The sequence below is a fragment of the Grus americana genome, chromosome 7, assembly GCF_028858705.1.
Source record: "Grus americana isolate bGruAme1 chromosome 7, bGruAme1.mat, whole genome shotgun sequence".
Classification (NCBI taxonomy): domain Eukaryota; kingdom Metazoa; phylum Chordata; class Aves; order Gruiformes; family Gruidae; genus Grus; species Grus americana.
In genome coordinates, this window is record NC_072858.1 from 7,412,883 (window position 1) to 7,429,240 (window position 16,358).

A 16,358-nucleotide genomic window follows, 5' to 3' on the forward strand; every position below is an offset into this window, starting at 1 on the left:
AATATACTGGTTTACCACATTTGATTCGTGTGATTTTATGATAAAATTGCAGGTAATAATTGAGGCTGTCATATATTCTAGTATTCATATTCAGTTTGTTACTGTTTTATTTCCTCCTGTTCTAAAACATAGAGAAAAAAACATGGTATCTGCTCTCACTAATACAAGTTTGCATGCCTGTGTCCACTCTAGAACTAGCTAATGCAATTCCATGTCAGCATTTTGTAGGTCTTACTATTGCGCTGATGAAGAAACTTCAGTTAGTCAAAATTTCAAGCAGCTGAGTTCCAGACTGACACCATGCATGAAAATCACATTACCCTGGTTGTAAAAAACCTTCTCTGGCTACCTGTAAAGTACAGGATTATGTGTAAAGTCCTAGTTATTAACTTACAAGTCCTTAAATTGACTTGGGTTTGAATACCTCAGAGACATTCTGGAACCATACATCCCCAGTCGTTTTCTTTGGTCTCAGTCAATTGGATTAGTTCTTTTTGGCTGAAGACATTGAGCTACAGGGCATTTTTAGTGTTTGCTCGCTCCTCATGGAATTCATTAACCATGGAGGTCAGACTAGCTGACTCTCTAACATGCTCTAAATCTGAACTTAAGGTATACATTTTCAGATTGCTTATTAGGATGTATAAAAGTTATGCGATTCTCTCTATTAGGTTTCTATAGTCTTTTCACATATGTACATGTCATTGAGAGTCAGTATTTCAGAGATAGAATTAGTCTTGTCTCAGGGTTATTTTCCCCCTATGCACTGCAAGAAAAAAATACTGTATTATTGCAGCTTCTCCCAATAACTTGGCAAGGATCTGCAGAGAAGAGACTTGGCAGATGGAAATCCAATGCTTACACAAGACATTCCTATTTTTTAAAGCATGTTTGACAATGTGATCTAGATCAATATTTCCAGGAAGCACAGCAGGTGAAATAAAGAACAACTCTCTTTTTAAGTTTTTTGAAGTCTTTCCTTCAAATATTATGAGTATTTGTTTTTAAGATATTTATAACTGTCTTCCTTTTCCTCACGAGTACACACCCAAAGAAGTTCCCTGGGTTTTAGCTGGTCTGCACCACAGTAAATAAGCACTGAATTCAGGCATAAGATCAAACTAAGCTCTGCTCTAAATAATTAATAAGACGAGATCAGATCATAATTTTACTGTAGTAACAGGCATTCTTATGCACCCCTGTGTGGTGGGATGATACATAACCACAGTGGTGCTGCAGGTGGACATACTCTAAATTATAAAAGCATAACAAACTTAAAAGGTTGACTAATGAGATGCAGTCTAACGGTATTTGATTTGGCCCTCCCCCTGTGTCCTTAGTCTTAAAAAAAAGTCTTAACCAGCTATAGAGAAGATGATGCAATAAAAAGAGGGAGGAATGGATGCATCTAATCAGTGAATGTGCTCCCTATTTTGGTATATCATATAAAGAACAATTCCCTATCAGCAGTGTATGAATAACTGTGTCTTGAGCTTGCATGCCAACAGTTATGGGTAGATGTCATCACTTTAAAAAATAAAAGCTGTTTCTATAGACATGCAAGACAGATTGGTGAATTTGCCTGGTTTAAATTAGGCTGAGTGGTTCACGATGGCGTAAGGAGGGGAAAGATATTTTAATAAAACCAGCCAAATCAAACCTTCCCTGCCCAATCGACTTTTCACAGAACAGGTTGACAGGGTATTAAAAGCTGTTCCATTGCATTCTGCATGTGAAAAGGGTGTCTAGCATCTAGATTTAATAGAGCCCTAAATAGCTATAGATAATTTATTCTAGTTATAGCTTTAAGTTCTGTTTTTCAGAGAATATGAGTCTTACAAAAATGGTTTCCATGCAAATCAAAACCAGCTGAAAGCTTGCCAAGGCCAAGATGTAATTTAAGATGGCATTTAAGCTGCTCTGTCTTTTCTGTCTCTAGAGATATCATCGTAAAATAAAAGAATTCATCAGGTAATGTTTTCTTCATTATTCAACCGCACAATTCTGAAGTGAAAAAGATAATTAGACATACAGTGCTGTCGACACATAGTTTATGAGGAGATTCTGATTAATTAGCTATGGTAAAAGGTTTTTATATAGTCATAATTAATTTATATTTCAAGAAAAAAGGCAAACAGACAGTACACAGATTTTAATATTTCTCTCCTCTGACAGATTTATCAAAGTAATTCTGAAGTTCTGTTGAACCTACTGCACTTCATTGTTACTTTATAAAGTGGGAAACAGACATCTAACAGCACAACTAATATTGACTTTCCTGGGAGTCAGACAGCTTAACACTCTCACATCACTTTGAAAAATGCATTTTTCTCTGCTGAACCAGCAAGTGAAACCACTGTGAACTGCTCACCAAACACACCTTGGTCTGGAACACATTGAATCAGCAATGCAAAATTTGGATGTAACACACAAGTTGCCTTCTAAGTTCTATCATACTTTCTTCTACCGAATTGACCTGATTTATAGTAGGACTGAGGTCAAAAGGTGATTATTCCGTATTTCCTTTACTTTTGCATATTGAGCATTAGCTAAAAGAGTTAGACATATTGTCTTCATATATTGTCATGTTAGCTCTAGACTTGTGCTCACACTCAAATCTAAACTCCCCTAACTGACCTCACAGGCTACACATTGATTTACGCTTTGGTTAACACCGGAGCAAGCCAACCAGCGCAACAGGGAAAGAGAAGGATGATGCAAACTCTAGCAAATTCAAGTGCATAGAAGAAATGCAACTTGTTCAAACCATATGGTACAGAAAAAGTGAGCCTATACTCAGGCACAGATAACAAAGACAAAGTTGCAGAGACTAATGTGTGTATCTTCAGTAAATTACTGCCGGGGATTCATTTAATCCAAATAAGAGAGATGAAAACCTCACTGATCTTTGAGACAAGCTTTAAACTGCATCACTGTGTTTTCAGGTATATTAGCCATAGCACCTATATGCTATGATCTGAAGTTCCATTTCTTCTGAAAAAAATACAGTATGAATTCATGTTTGGATATGAGGCTAAAGGTACAAGCCCATGTGCAATCACCAGACACTGATGAGGGATTGCTATTCACTTCTTTAAGTCACTTATTCTGAGAGAGACTTAGAGGTAAAGTCTTCTCTTGGGATCGTCATCAACAACCACTGGAGACAGTACAAGTCTTTCCAATATAATTTGGCTCAGCCCTTTGAAAATGCTCAGGTGGCACTTCAGCTATGGGCAGAATTAGAAAGACTGCCAAAAAAGCTGTTTCTTCTCTTGTTTCAGCAAGAACCTTAGTGATAAAAAGTAGCTTAAAAATCCTAAACTGCAAGATACCAAGTAATGTCCATTCAATTTCTGGTTAAGCTTATTTGATGCAGTTTATTACTCAGAATGATTTGGAGCTATAAAAAAATGTTACAATAGTGAAGATTCCTGAATAAATAATTCTCAAATAAGTGTTAGCACCTAATTATATTAACTTACAGTAATTACTGATTCAATTATGAAATTGAAGATTAACCTGAAAATGCAGACTGGCTAATTTATTTTTATCATAGCGATACACTAATAGCACATGTAGTTGGGCTTCTCTAGGCACAAGCAAGGTAAGAGTTATTTTAACATTCGTTTAGGAAGCTAGATTATCTTGCAACACTTGAAGAATATCTGACTAGAATACTTACTGAATTGTGTGTCACACAATATTGCATTTTATTATTCTATAGTCTCATGTATCTTGCACAGAAACAGGGGAAGAAATAGACCTTGATATTTATCATCTCTGTTTATGGTTTTTATTTTTTTCCAGTCAAAATTTGCATGAGGCGTTTCATGTCAGAATCTGACTTTTATAGCAAGTAAAAGAAGCAAACATATTTCCTAATACACTTGTGTTTAGATGTTGTCTCGGCAACAGGAAAGTTAGAGAATGCTTTCTGGTTCAAATTTGGGTAGCTGAGAATAGGTTCAACTGTCAGTCCAAATGATTTTAGTTAAGTATTTAGGGAAAGCTTTTGACTATTAACAACAGTGAGGTAAAGTAAGGCGAAGATGACATAGATAAAGCTTCCTTTGGGTCAGGGAACATGGACTAGATGAATTCCTGAAGTTCCTTCCAGACGTCAGATTTTATGGAAGTGTGTAAAATAAGACTTTTGGTGTTTTGATCTTTCATGTAATCTCATGATTATAATTTTTCAAAAATGCAGTAAAATAAATCGAAAGAAATATATACTATTTCTATATAATATATACTATCATTTTAGTATATTTAGCATAGCAGAGTAACTGCTAACTTTCCATATTGTATGTGGCTAAGGAGAGAGTTTTGCCACAGATTTCTACTTTAAAATCACATGACTAAAATAATAACAGCATGCCTTGGAATCTTAAACAGGTAATTTCTCCCAAGTGAAATTTTCAGTGATGATTTACTTGTTGTGCTACTTACAATCACTATCATGATTCTCAACTACAAAGATAACAAGCTGTATTTGTGAACGGTGCATGGCGCATATTTAAGAAGTAACAAAGCAGCAAAGATTATTTCACGTGTACCGATTATGTATTATTTGTTAGTGTGTCACTTCCAGTACTCTTTCTTTTCCAAGTGAAAGTATAAAAAACATGTGATTAGCTATGACACTTTATGTGTTAGCTTTTACCCAGATAAATGTCAGATTTAGATAATCCTATGGGATCTATGCTTCAAATGCTCAGAAACATGACTCTGGAAGTTTAAGAAAATACATACATACATATTATTGAGATTAGTATACCAAACAGTACAGTCCTGCAGTAATAATGTATGGGGCAGGATTGAGTTTAGCAACCATCTCCAAACATTTCCTATGTGAATTAGTGGAAAACACGTATATGGTAAAGGGGAGTGGATTATTCAGTAAAGACAACTGTTAAATATATCTTTTCTCTCTAATCCATCTTGATCCCAGCATTTTTTTTTAAATTTCAATCTCAAGTATATTTGTAACTTTCAGGAAGATAAAATATAGTATACATGGCTTCCAGAAGTTACTGCTGTGGATAATTCTTTTTATTCCAATGCACGGGCTTTTGCACAGGTAATTGGTTTTTCCTCTACCATTCCTTCTTTTTATATTTTTCCCATTTTAAATACCAAATATCTATAGAGTGCTCAGACAAATAAGTGTCAGTATGAATACCACTGCTGTAAAGGTAAAACATTTTTCTGTTGTAAGAGGAGTTCCTACAACTGATCAAATATTTGGCCCATCATGGGCTAAGCATGTGTCAATGTTATGCAAGCCTTATGAAGTGTTATATTCATTATACAGGCCATTCTTGGGGACTGAACCTTGCAGGAAGTTTTTTAAATTAATTCTCAGGTATCCAAATCATTTTCCAAAATTAATTTTGCTTTTGAAATTTGTCTTTTAAGACACAGCCAAAGTCAAATGCACTATGACACTACCTTAAATGGAGAATTTATGTCTTGCAGAGCAGTTCAGAGATACAAATAGTTTTAAGTGCATACTTACTGAGAGGGCTGCTGTATACCTAGATCTTACTTTTTTGTCATATACCATGTTGCTATACAAGAAAATGAAAAATTTGAGGCCTTGGCAACGTGTTATTTTGGCTTGCTTTCCTCATCAGAGTCTCAAACTGGAAAAATATAAAGAATTTAAAGATAAGGAAAACATAAGAATTAACAACCTCATTTGAGTTTTGGAGAAAGTCAGATTGTTTCACATTTAAGCAGAAACCTGTCGCTACCCAACATAACCTAAACAACTTATACAGGAATTCACTGTGTCAGCACCACTATCATCCCACTCTTTCTACATCGTGACTCATTTACAGCATGTTTCAGTTACTTTCAAGACACACTGTATTACTCTACATTCCCATAAACATTAAATATTTTCAGAATTCTTTACTATTAGGAAGTTGGCAATTTAAGGGCATGAAAGGACTGTAGGAGAGGCAATTGAGCTTTCCAATACAAAACAAAATTTGACAATGGATGTGTAGAAAAAAAAGTGGGAACAATAAAGTTAACCTTGTACTTGAGTTTTCCCACTGCTGGTAAAATCTATTTCTTGCTGATGGTTAACTCACAAATGCAAAAATCACACACCTGTCTGCCAACTACACACAGATGCAGAGATCTTGCTACTGATCCAACCATCTGCAAAATGCAGCAGCCAATTAATGAAGAAATCCATAGCACTTTTTGGAAACAATACTTAATTTGCCAAGTGCTGCCTGCAACTCAAAAGAAGCATCTATATTTTGAGATTTTTGATTAACAGCACTGGATTCAATTTGGGACCCTAAATGGACAGGCCAGCCAGTTTTAGTATATCTGAGTTTCATCAAGGGCCTGTGTCATGGTTTAGCCTGATACAAACAAGACTGGTTTTGATTCATACACCAAAACAGACTAGAAGAATCAATCTCACTGCTATCTATCCATATTAAAACAGTGCGCAGCAAGGAAGGTGCAAACCTTAAAAAAACTACCCAGAAATCCACATCAGATAGACTTCTGCTGTGCACACAGTTCTATATGTAGAAAATATGTGACTGGGGTTTTCTGACACTTTGAAATATACGTAACTAGATATACTAAGAATTTAGAGTGGGAACACTAAATTTAGAATTTAGAGTACTCGGCACCGATTTAACTGGACCCTTATCAAAACATTCATTTCCTCAGCAAAAAAAGAAACAGACGAATGTTGCGCAGTTTTGAAGAAACAAAGGATGAAGAACATATACTGGGTACTTACAATACAAATGATTGGCTTCTAAGAGATAAGGGATGATATAGATGATATCTCCATCTCTTAAAATATATCCTTCTCTTGGAAACTACCTCTGTGTAAACTGCAAATAGGCAAGACAACTTTTACTGAGAAAAGAATAGGATTCCGTGTACTGTAAGTATCACACCTAATTTTTTAACAACATTCCAAACCCAAAGATTTTGGAAAATTACTGTTGAAAAATAATCAGATACAATAGAAATATGGTTAAAATGTGCTAAATTATTATGATCTGCCTGACACTATGTAGAATTAAGAAGAAACATTTTCCAAAATGATTGTTGATTTACAACCATTAATTCCTCTTTTATTTAAGTGAATAATTTCTCCTGCAGTGTTTATTTCTAATCAAAGGACATTTAAGATATTTAAAAAAAAATAAATAGCACCCATTTAACAATGTGTGTTCAGTAGACTCTTTCATCCCCCAAAATATACACACCAATTACCTTAACTGTTGCATAGGCTACACTATCCAAGAATTCCAATGTGCTTTGCAAATATCATTAACAGCGCGGCATGTCAACTTCCACTGCTGATACACAACCATTATTTCTGAAACCGTCAGCACTTGGCAATACTGTGTAAATGTTTAAAACAAAAGTGAAGAAGCAGTTATCTGTCTAGGGGTCAAATATAATCATTTAACCTGGAATTTGATTGGGATTAACCACTGGGGTTTACAACCCAGCTCTTATTATTGCATTCCTGTGGTATCTTGATGGTTAGCATCCTCTAGCTGCATAATGGATAATAATGCTTGATTGGGTGACTGCTTCAGAATGAAGGGTGCCACACAATGAATAAGCCTGGGTTTTCTTTGGTTTTGGTTTTATGTTTTTGTTTTTACAGGAGAGTTCAAACCTTCCTCTCCAAAATATGCATTTGGTATAGTTAAAAGGAAAGCAATTTTGGGGTGCAGGCACGTGGGCTGGTTGCAGCAACTAGAGCATCTGGAAGCTGCTCACATTACGTCCTTTCTGATTTTAGCTTTCAAGGGATTATCAGGCAGCTAGCTACAGGCAGTCCTCTGGGTACCACCTGGCATATTGCTAACATACCGCCTACAGTAAAATGAGTTGACTACTGTAACTACAGAGACCCAACACATTGGAAGAATCTCAAGATGGTTGCTTTTTAGGCTATACATATGGCCATGGTAGCCCAACAAAGACTATCACAGGATATACTAAGGCTTTTAAACACAGCACAAGGCATTACAGCTAGAATACATAATGATTTTATGGTTCATGAATTTTGTTTTATGAAACAATAAGTTGTGTTTACTTTCCCTGGTAATAAAGGAGGATGTGAGAATTCCTGGGTTGTTCCAAAAATGTAAAGCAGGATCAGCAGTAAAGGATGTTGAAGCAGCAGCGTTTCCCTGAGAAGCAGCCAACTTAGAAGTGGAATATGGATTAGTGTCATCAGGAGCAGCAGCAAGAGCTGCACAGGCAGTCTGATGGGGCACTTCCCTCGCACATCATTCTGCAGCTATACAGCTGATCCACTCAGAAAATCACAGCTGAAAAATTTTGTCCAGAACTATCAAGCAGATTTGCACCCTCTCTACACTCTGAATTTTACAGGTTACTGAATAAAGATGAATGAATATCTTATACAGCAGGTGTAATTTTGATCTCCGGAAAAGAAAAAAGTAGCTCTACTACTGTACACAGCAATGGCATGAACTAGAGTTTGATGTGCCATGCAATATCTTTGCAGAAGTCTGTAATCTCTTGTTGGATGAGGAAAATAAATGCTTTTTTTAAACAATTCAGTCAGTCTCTGGGAAGTATTCCAAACATGTTCAGATATAACAAGGAAACACTCAATGAATTTTCTTTGACATGTCATTTTGAGATCACTTAAATACTGTTACTATTTGTAAACTAACACAAAATATGCTATAAATCAGTTTTCCACATTAATTTGGTGGTAGCATTAATTCAGTCTCTATCTTTAACTGGCTACAGTCAACAAACCTGCAGGGAGTTTGTGTATCTACCTCTCTTAGTTGAAACTGGTTGGCAAGTTAAAAAATTATGAAGGTGTCGACTACTGAATGACTGACAGTCTGACTGCAAACACCATTTTTCTTCGGAAGTACAAAAGACCAACCAATATTTATACCATAAAGTTTTTCAAGTGGCAAAAGATATTTAAATTTAAGCTGCACAAGTTCAAGAATTTATTTTGTCAATTTTAAAACATTCTGAGTTACCATAGGGCAAATTTACATCACTCTACTAGGCTCAGCTAAAAAAATAACATTCTGGAAGTCTGGGTTTACCTTCTAAGATGTCTCAAGGCAGACACCTAAAATTGCAAGTACCAAAAGTGACAGCACACTTTTGAAAACATAAGCTTCTATTTCCAAAACACAGAATGTTACTCTTCTTACTGACTTTCAGACACGAAAAAGCCTTAGTTATACACCACACATACTCAGAACCACATGTCTAGTTTCTTTGCTCTTGTCTGGATTGAGTTGGTTTCTCAAAGTGTCTTTATTTCTGTCATTTGAGTTTGCTCCTATATATCTTTCTGTGTTCTTATTAACATTCTAAAAAAGTTGAAGAAGTCAAAGTAATAAGTGAGTTTTCCAATATGGCTATCTATACTATTTACCATTATAACATTAGCTTCAAAAGACCTTCATGCTCCCTATGGAGTTGGTTATTCTTCGTTTTGCAAAGACTTCTGAATATTGAAGACTTTCTTGTGTTCTTCTTCTCCTTAAGGTGAAATAGCTTTGACCGTGAAGAACATAGCTCTGCAAGATTTTACGGTGAAGATACAGAATTAAATACCTCCTTATTCATAGACAATCCATTCCACGGTATAACATAATCACATGGTTTCTACTACCTAGCACGTCCTGGGAGTAGATGAAAAATAAGACCATTCTTAATTTTAATACTAAAGAACGACTCTGACCATGGAGTTCCTTTACCCCAATGGGTTACTCCTTTGTGCCACCAGGGACAAGTCAAACTTTTTATCCCCATCCTACAGATGGGAACACTGAGGCAGCAAGACCAAATGACCTAGCAAATCTGTGGGTGGTAGCAATATCACAAGTGGGATCTCATAACTTCCAAATCAGTCCTTAGGTTACTGGCCAGTAGCCTCAAATTGTGATCATGGGCCCTTGCAAATAGTCAAACTGACCGTATAGTCATAATAACTATGCATTTAAATTAGCCAATTTGTTATTATAATTACAAGTTTAATCTGAATTCTGTGTGTGTAATAAAATTTAGAACTACCTCAAATATGTTTCTCATAGTAGATTGTGATTTTTAATTTTCTGACACACTGCAGATGTCAGAGAAGGGTTACTGCGATCCCTATGTCTTCTAATATGCCCTAAAGATAAGTGAATCAAGATGAAAACATCCATGAACCATAGGCAACCTCATTATCCATACTCTCTGTGCTGTTCATTTCCTAAGGACTGTTCTATATGAGGGAAATTATCTATATTCTATGTATACTATAGCAGGATAGATCTATTTTCCATCTACTACATTTTCCCCCCTCTAAACTGTACTCCCCCTGTTGGTATAATCAAAAGATGGCAACTTGTCCTCAAAGAGAAAAGCATAATAAACATCTAAATTTATACATTTCATCCTATATTTTTAGCAAAATACACAAAAAAAATCAACATACTTGTTATATACTCTTAAAAAAATGAATTAGGCCTTAACAGTTAGCTATCTCATTTTGTTCTAAAATTCAAGAAACTCTGAGAAAATCTCTTTTTATACAATCTTTTGGATATGTCATTTACCATTTATATTTGATGCCTTAAGGGAAAAAAAGTTACAAAAAGGTATTAATGCAAGTAGATAATAAAGCTGCATTCTATAAATCTATAGCAGCTTACAGTAATCATTAAAGCATGCAAAACTCTTTCATCTATTCAAAAATATGCAGTGCACAGAATGCCTGCTAAGGTGCATGACAAGTCAGAGTTAAATATATATTAATAAATGAATTAGCTTCATAAATAATAGCCATAATGACATTTTAGGAGACAATAAGTCTGAGGATTGTCAGAAAATGGTTGATGTATGAGCTTCACGTCTCAGTGATTCTTCAAAATGAATAGGCTTTGCGAGATAGTTCAGACCCACGACCAGCCTATTTCCTTGAATAATTTACTTGTTGTCAATTTGTACAGCCACATTACACATGCAAATTGTGCTGCCTGTGCAAACACCACTTGGAGATGATAAAAACAAATTTACGAAGGCTATAGAGGAAGGATTTATTTCACTTTCTCGCCCAGGTCAAGCAATACATGTATCTGACGATTGTGTGTACCCAATTTTGTTGTAATTATATCAGCAAATTATTCTTTATAATCTTATTATTTTTAGCAGTCTCCTTGTGCTTGGGATAATTAGCTTTCTTCACTCAGTGTAAAAACAATTCAACTTGCCAGCTAGGCAGGGCACAGCTCCATTATCTGTTTTGGGTTTAAATTTATTCCCTATATTCTTGGACACTTTGTGTAAATTAAAAATTTCATAGTCCCTAATACTGTACACGCTGTTCATTCAGTGATGAATTAAGGTCCCTAAACCTCTACGTTTGCTATTAGATATCTCACCCACTTTATATGTTAATCTGTGCTAATGAATTCCACAACCCCTAGCCACAGCGAGATGACTAAAATTATTACCACTTACAGAGATATGCCTTTTTCATTTAAAGTTCAATTCAAATTGCTCCCATAAACAGTCTGCCACACAAAGATACCTCCTTTAAAGAAGAGTTACTTACCTGTAAGTAGAGTTCTCTGAAGGTAGCATTATCTTTGGATACACATTCCTCAGCCACGTGACCTCTGGTTTGTGGCAGGGGGGGAGTGGATCCATCCCTTGATAGTTAAGACTTTTTCCTCAAGGCACTTCATTACCTCTGCGGCTCCTGTGCCTCAAGGGTTATTTATACCACAGCCTGTCAACACAACTGCCCCTCGTCTTCTAAGGTAGGCCCTGGACCAAGCTGAAGAGCAGACAGGCTCCTCAGAGGTGGCCATTGTGTTGACAGAACATCTACACAGCAGCTTTGTACTGAACGAGTCTCAGGTAAGTGTCTTCTTCCCTCTCAAGACAGCTACCTATGAGCCTGTCATTCATGGCAAGAATAGCAAATCCAGTGAAACAAAAACATGCAGAAGGCAACAAAAAAGCTGGCACAGTATTACATGCGTAGTACAACAGTCACCCAGATGTGAGCTTGTCCGTGGTGCAGCTACTTGCACTTCGCAGACAGCCTGCATACACAACCAAAATTCTACCACTCTCAAAGGAAAATAATTTAAATATTACAGTTTCCTCAATAAAGGAGAACAGCAATACCCTCTGCTGAGCAATTGTGTTTCAAACCAGTAGAGGGCATTGGTATACATAGAGACTAAATAGGTTCATTACAGTAGCTTGAAAAATCAGCTGTTATATATAGAAATAAAACAATAGCACATCTCAAGTATGGTACGGAGTATCAAAACCAGCCCTTCAAAGTTAAATCAACACAAAATAAAACTAAAACGATCGAGATTCTTATAAGACTTTCTAATTATATAGACCTGTATTGCAGAACAAATACTAAACTAATTACTTTTATCTAATATCCTTGAAAAGTACTTAAAATAGTGTTGTTTGTTTCACAAACTAAACCAAGGAGAGGTTAAGTGCCTTGCCCTGGCTCTATATCTGAGTGCCACATGAAGGAACTCCTAGCTGTAAGGCTCACTATTGTGCTTCTAAATAACACAAATTAATACACAAAGAAAACCTCTCTGAGAGGTTAAGAAAACTGCTTTCTGACTCTTTCCTGTGTACAAACAGTCAGGTGATATTTCATTTAGTGATATGGCAGAAGGGTGTTTCTCTTCTATTGCCAGAGCAGAGGAAATGTATCCAAGATCCCAATCCAGTATATGGACTTTGTGTTCACAACAAAATTGGGATTGATGTATTTGGATCGCTGAAATTTGTCCTATACCAGGCGAAGACCCTCACATAGGGGTGATGTCTACATTGCAGTGAATTACATGGCTGCAGGTCCCGTAAATCATATTTTATACTCAAAGTAACAAATGTGGTTGTAGCAACACAGCAGTCAGGTCAGCAAGCACAACAGTCATCACGTGCCAAGTAGCTGAATAAATGCTATGGCACTTAATGAGAAGAGAACTTCGTACCTTCGCTGCCTTATCATTGCTGTGGTATCCAGACAAGTCAGGTTAAGGTTGGGATGGGTTGGAGTGTAACAGCTCTGTGCTCTCTGCTGCACACTCTTGGCCTAATCCAAACCTAAATCAAGCCAATGGAAATCTTTCCACCAACTTTAATGGGCTTCCAATCAGGGCTCAGGCAAGGGCCTGCCTGGATTAAAGTCTTACTTTGAACAAGGTAAAGAGAGCTCAAATTACAAAACATCATTACTACTTACAATATATACTATAGAATATTTACTAATATACTTTAATGTACGGTCTTAGATAATGTTCTTTGGAGATTTCCATTAATTGTCTCTATGATGGTTCTTGTAATATTTGTTTAGCAAGAATTAATTTCATTCTTATATGGCACTGTATGTGGAAAAAACCCCTCTGTAATCCTTTTAACTGACTTTAAATGCTCATTTGAATATAATTATTTAAAGGATTAATAAAAAGTATTTTTTAAGTTATCAACAAATTAAAACTTTAGGAAAAAAACAGAGGTTATTTTATTGTCTTTACATCTCTCTTTAAAATCATATTAATTTTCCTTTCCAACACTATTTTATTGTATTAAAATATAATCATACTAGAAAAATTTCTCATTATGTTAGCAAAAATTAATACAAGGTAGATAGTATACTAACACGATGACTGTAATCTGCTAATACAATAAGACCTTCCTATTATGTTTAAACAAGAATTCAGTTCTTGATTGTCTCAACATAGTTCCAAAACACTGTCTCAAAAGGATAAAATGTAGCATATTTCCATGCTTAAGGAAAAGTTTCTGATGTCCTCATTTACTGCTAAAAAAAAGAAACAGCCAATAATAGATAATTTATGTTGTAGCAGATTCCATTTCTGTACTAGGAAACTGTGTATATTTTGTGGAAATAAACATGTACATGATTATTTATGATTAGCTAAACATGGCTTCAAGCATATGTCTGAGGAAATAGTTCAGGCTTCCACCGTGTCCTGAAGCCCAACAATCTAACCTCCAGCCAGTTTGAGGAAAAGAATTCCACTGTAAGAACCAGCCATGGGGACGAGGCATATACACAGGCGCCAGCTTTCCTGATACCTGATTAATTTGATTGCTTTTGTTACGGTTACTCATTAAGAGAGTGTTTCTTAAAGAACCCAAGAAATGCTCAGTTTTGTAGATCATTATCAACACTTTTAACCCAGAAACTAGCAGCACCGTCTCTTTCAGTGCTGCTACATGAAAACAAGCAAAGGTATGGAAAAACGCTCTGTTCAGGCTTGATACAGCGCACACTGCCAAATGTGGTGATGGTATGAAGAATCCATACTAAACAGTATCAGGAGTAAAAATAGCACCAGAAGCACAGATTGGTTACCCAAATGAATACAGGATGTCCTCTTCTCAAGCAAAATAGCTTAAGACTACCTCTGGGCAGAGTGAACTAGAAATACCATAGAACTATACACTTAGTTACTCTACAGTAACAATAGAAAGACCAACCCCCAGAGCTGCTGGTTTCAATTCCTGAGCAGATCATGTGCTTTGCTCTACAGATATTCCCGTAGCAGGAACCTCATATTCTTGTTGCCACATGACAATACATCTGAAAAAGTAAACTATAACAACTGGGACTCAAAGTAGTATATGTAAATATCCAACAGCAGAAGGTAAAGGTAGGGAACACAGATATAGAGAAAATCACCTAGAACCTGGAAATTCATAGAGATCCTGAAAGATTCAAATTAAACTTGATGTTATATCTAATTGCAGTAGGCCTTCCTTCTAAAGTTCAAGTAGTTTTTAATAATAGCATCAAAAATATCTAACCTGTAATTACTGTACTGCACTAGCTTGATATTCCATGGGAATCTCACAGGCATGACTTGTTTCATTTGTAAGAGTCATTGTCCAGCAGGTCTTCAGGACAGGAATTCAATGAGAAAGGAAGTTAGATCAGTTGACCAAAAGGAAATAAATCAGATTATTTGAATATTTGCTTGACAAGGAACAGAAAATTGGCATTAGAAAAATTCGACATTGAATCAAGTTTTGGACAGAACAGCAGCCCTCACAAATTTGATGTAGGGACATCAGTGTTGGTCGCAAGGGTGTGCTGCCTTCTCCTTTCTTCCCCAGACAAAAAGATTCTACATGTTGTTTCAACAACAAAAAACCCCCAGTAAATTGTAAATTCTGTTAAGTAGTCAACAATCTCTTTTGTAGCTTCAGCAATCACTGACCTTTGGAATGCAAATGCTTCTGGATTGCTAAAAGCCAGGGAGGAGCTCTTTCTACGTTTTTTTCTCATAGAAGAACCTCTCAGAAGTCAGAATTTGTTGCAGGGAAAACTGGAGATTATCCTGAAATTTGGCTCTTTAAATTAGAAATACAATGAATTTGTAATTAGAAAATGAAATGCAGGTGAACATTCAAGTACTTCATTTGCGTGCACTACCAGCACCAATTTGTGCCACAAATTGGCTTGTGGATACTAAATAAAGAGACCAACATCTGGACACAAATTGTGTCATGAAATTAAACTTGCTTTCTGAAAATGTATCCCTACCAAACATATAAATTTACAGGCCATAAAGATGTCACACATCTTTCAGTTTTTGGAGTGTTCTCAAATTAGCTCACATTAAGAAAGTATCATGCAGCCTAATGGTCTAACATTTTGCTAGAACAAATGGCAATGAATATCCAATATCAATACATTTATCAATTACCACTTATCTGTATACCAAATACAATCAATTATTAAATGTAAATAAAATAAATCTCTTAAAAATTGATTTCTCAGATGAGAGGAAAATCTAGTTAGCAAGCTGAGTGTGAAATTTACATGTAGTTCATGAAAAAGTGATTACTTACGGAATTAATTGATTTTAGAAATGAATCTGAGGATGTAAAATTATGGCATAAAAAGGAAATGAATCTGAAGATCTGTTTTATGTCCATGAGAAGGCTGTTTATTTTTTCCTTCCGTGCGCAGCCAATCCCAGAAGCTGTGATCCACCAAGAAATCCCTATTCAAAGCCATATTCCCCATTATCCATCTTCATAACAAACTCTTGCCCCTTTCTCATTCCCCTCATAGCTGAATTGTTTGTCCACAACTGGGTTATGTCCTGATTTGGTGTCAGCAATTCCCTTCTCAGAAGTCTTGATACTGAGATTTAGTTTTCAACCTGTCAAATCATCACTCAGAAATGCATCCTCTTACAAATTACTTCAATCACGAAACCTCCCATCTTTCAGACACATTTCAGTGCTAGCGATGTCTGCCTTATCCCTTCATCTTTTTC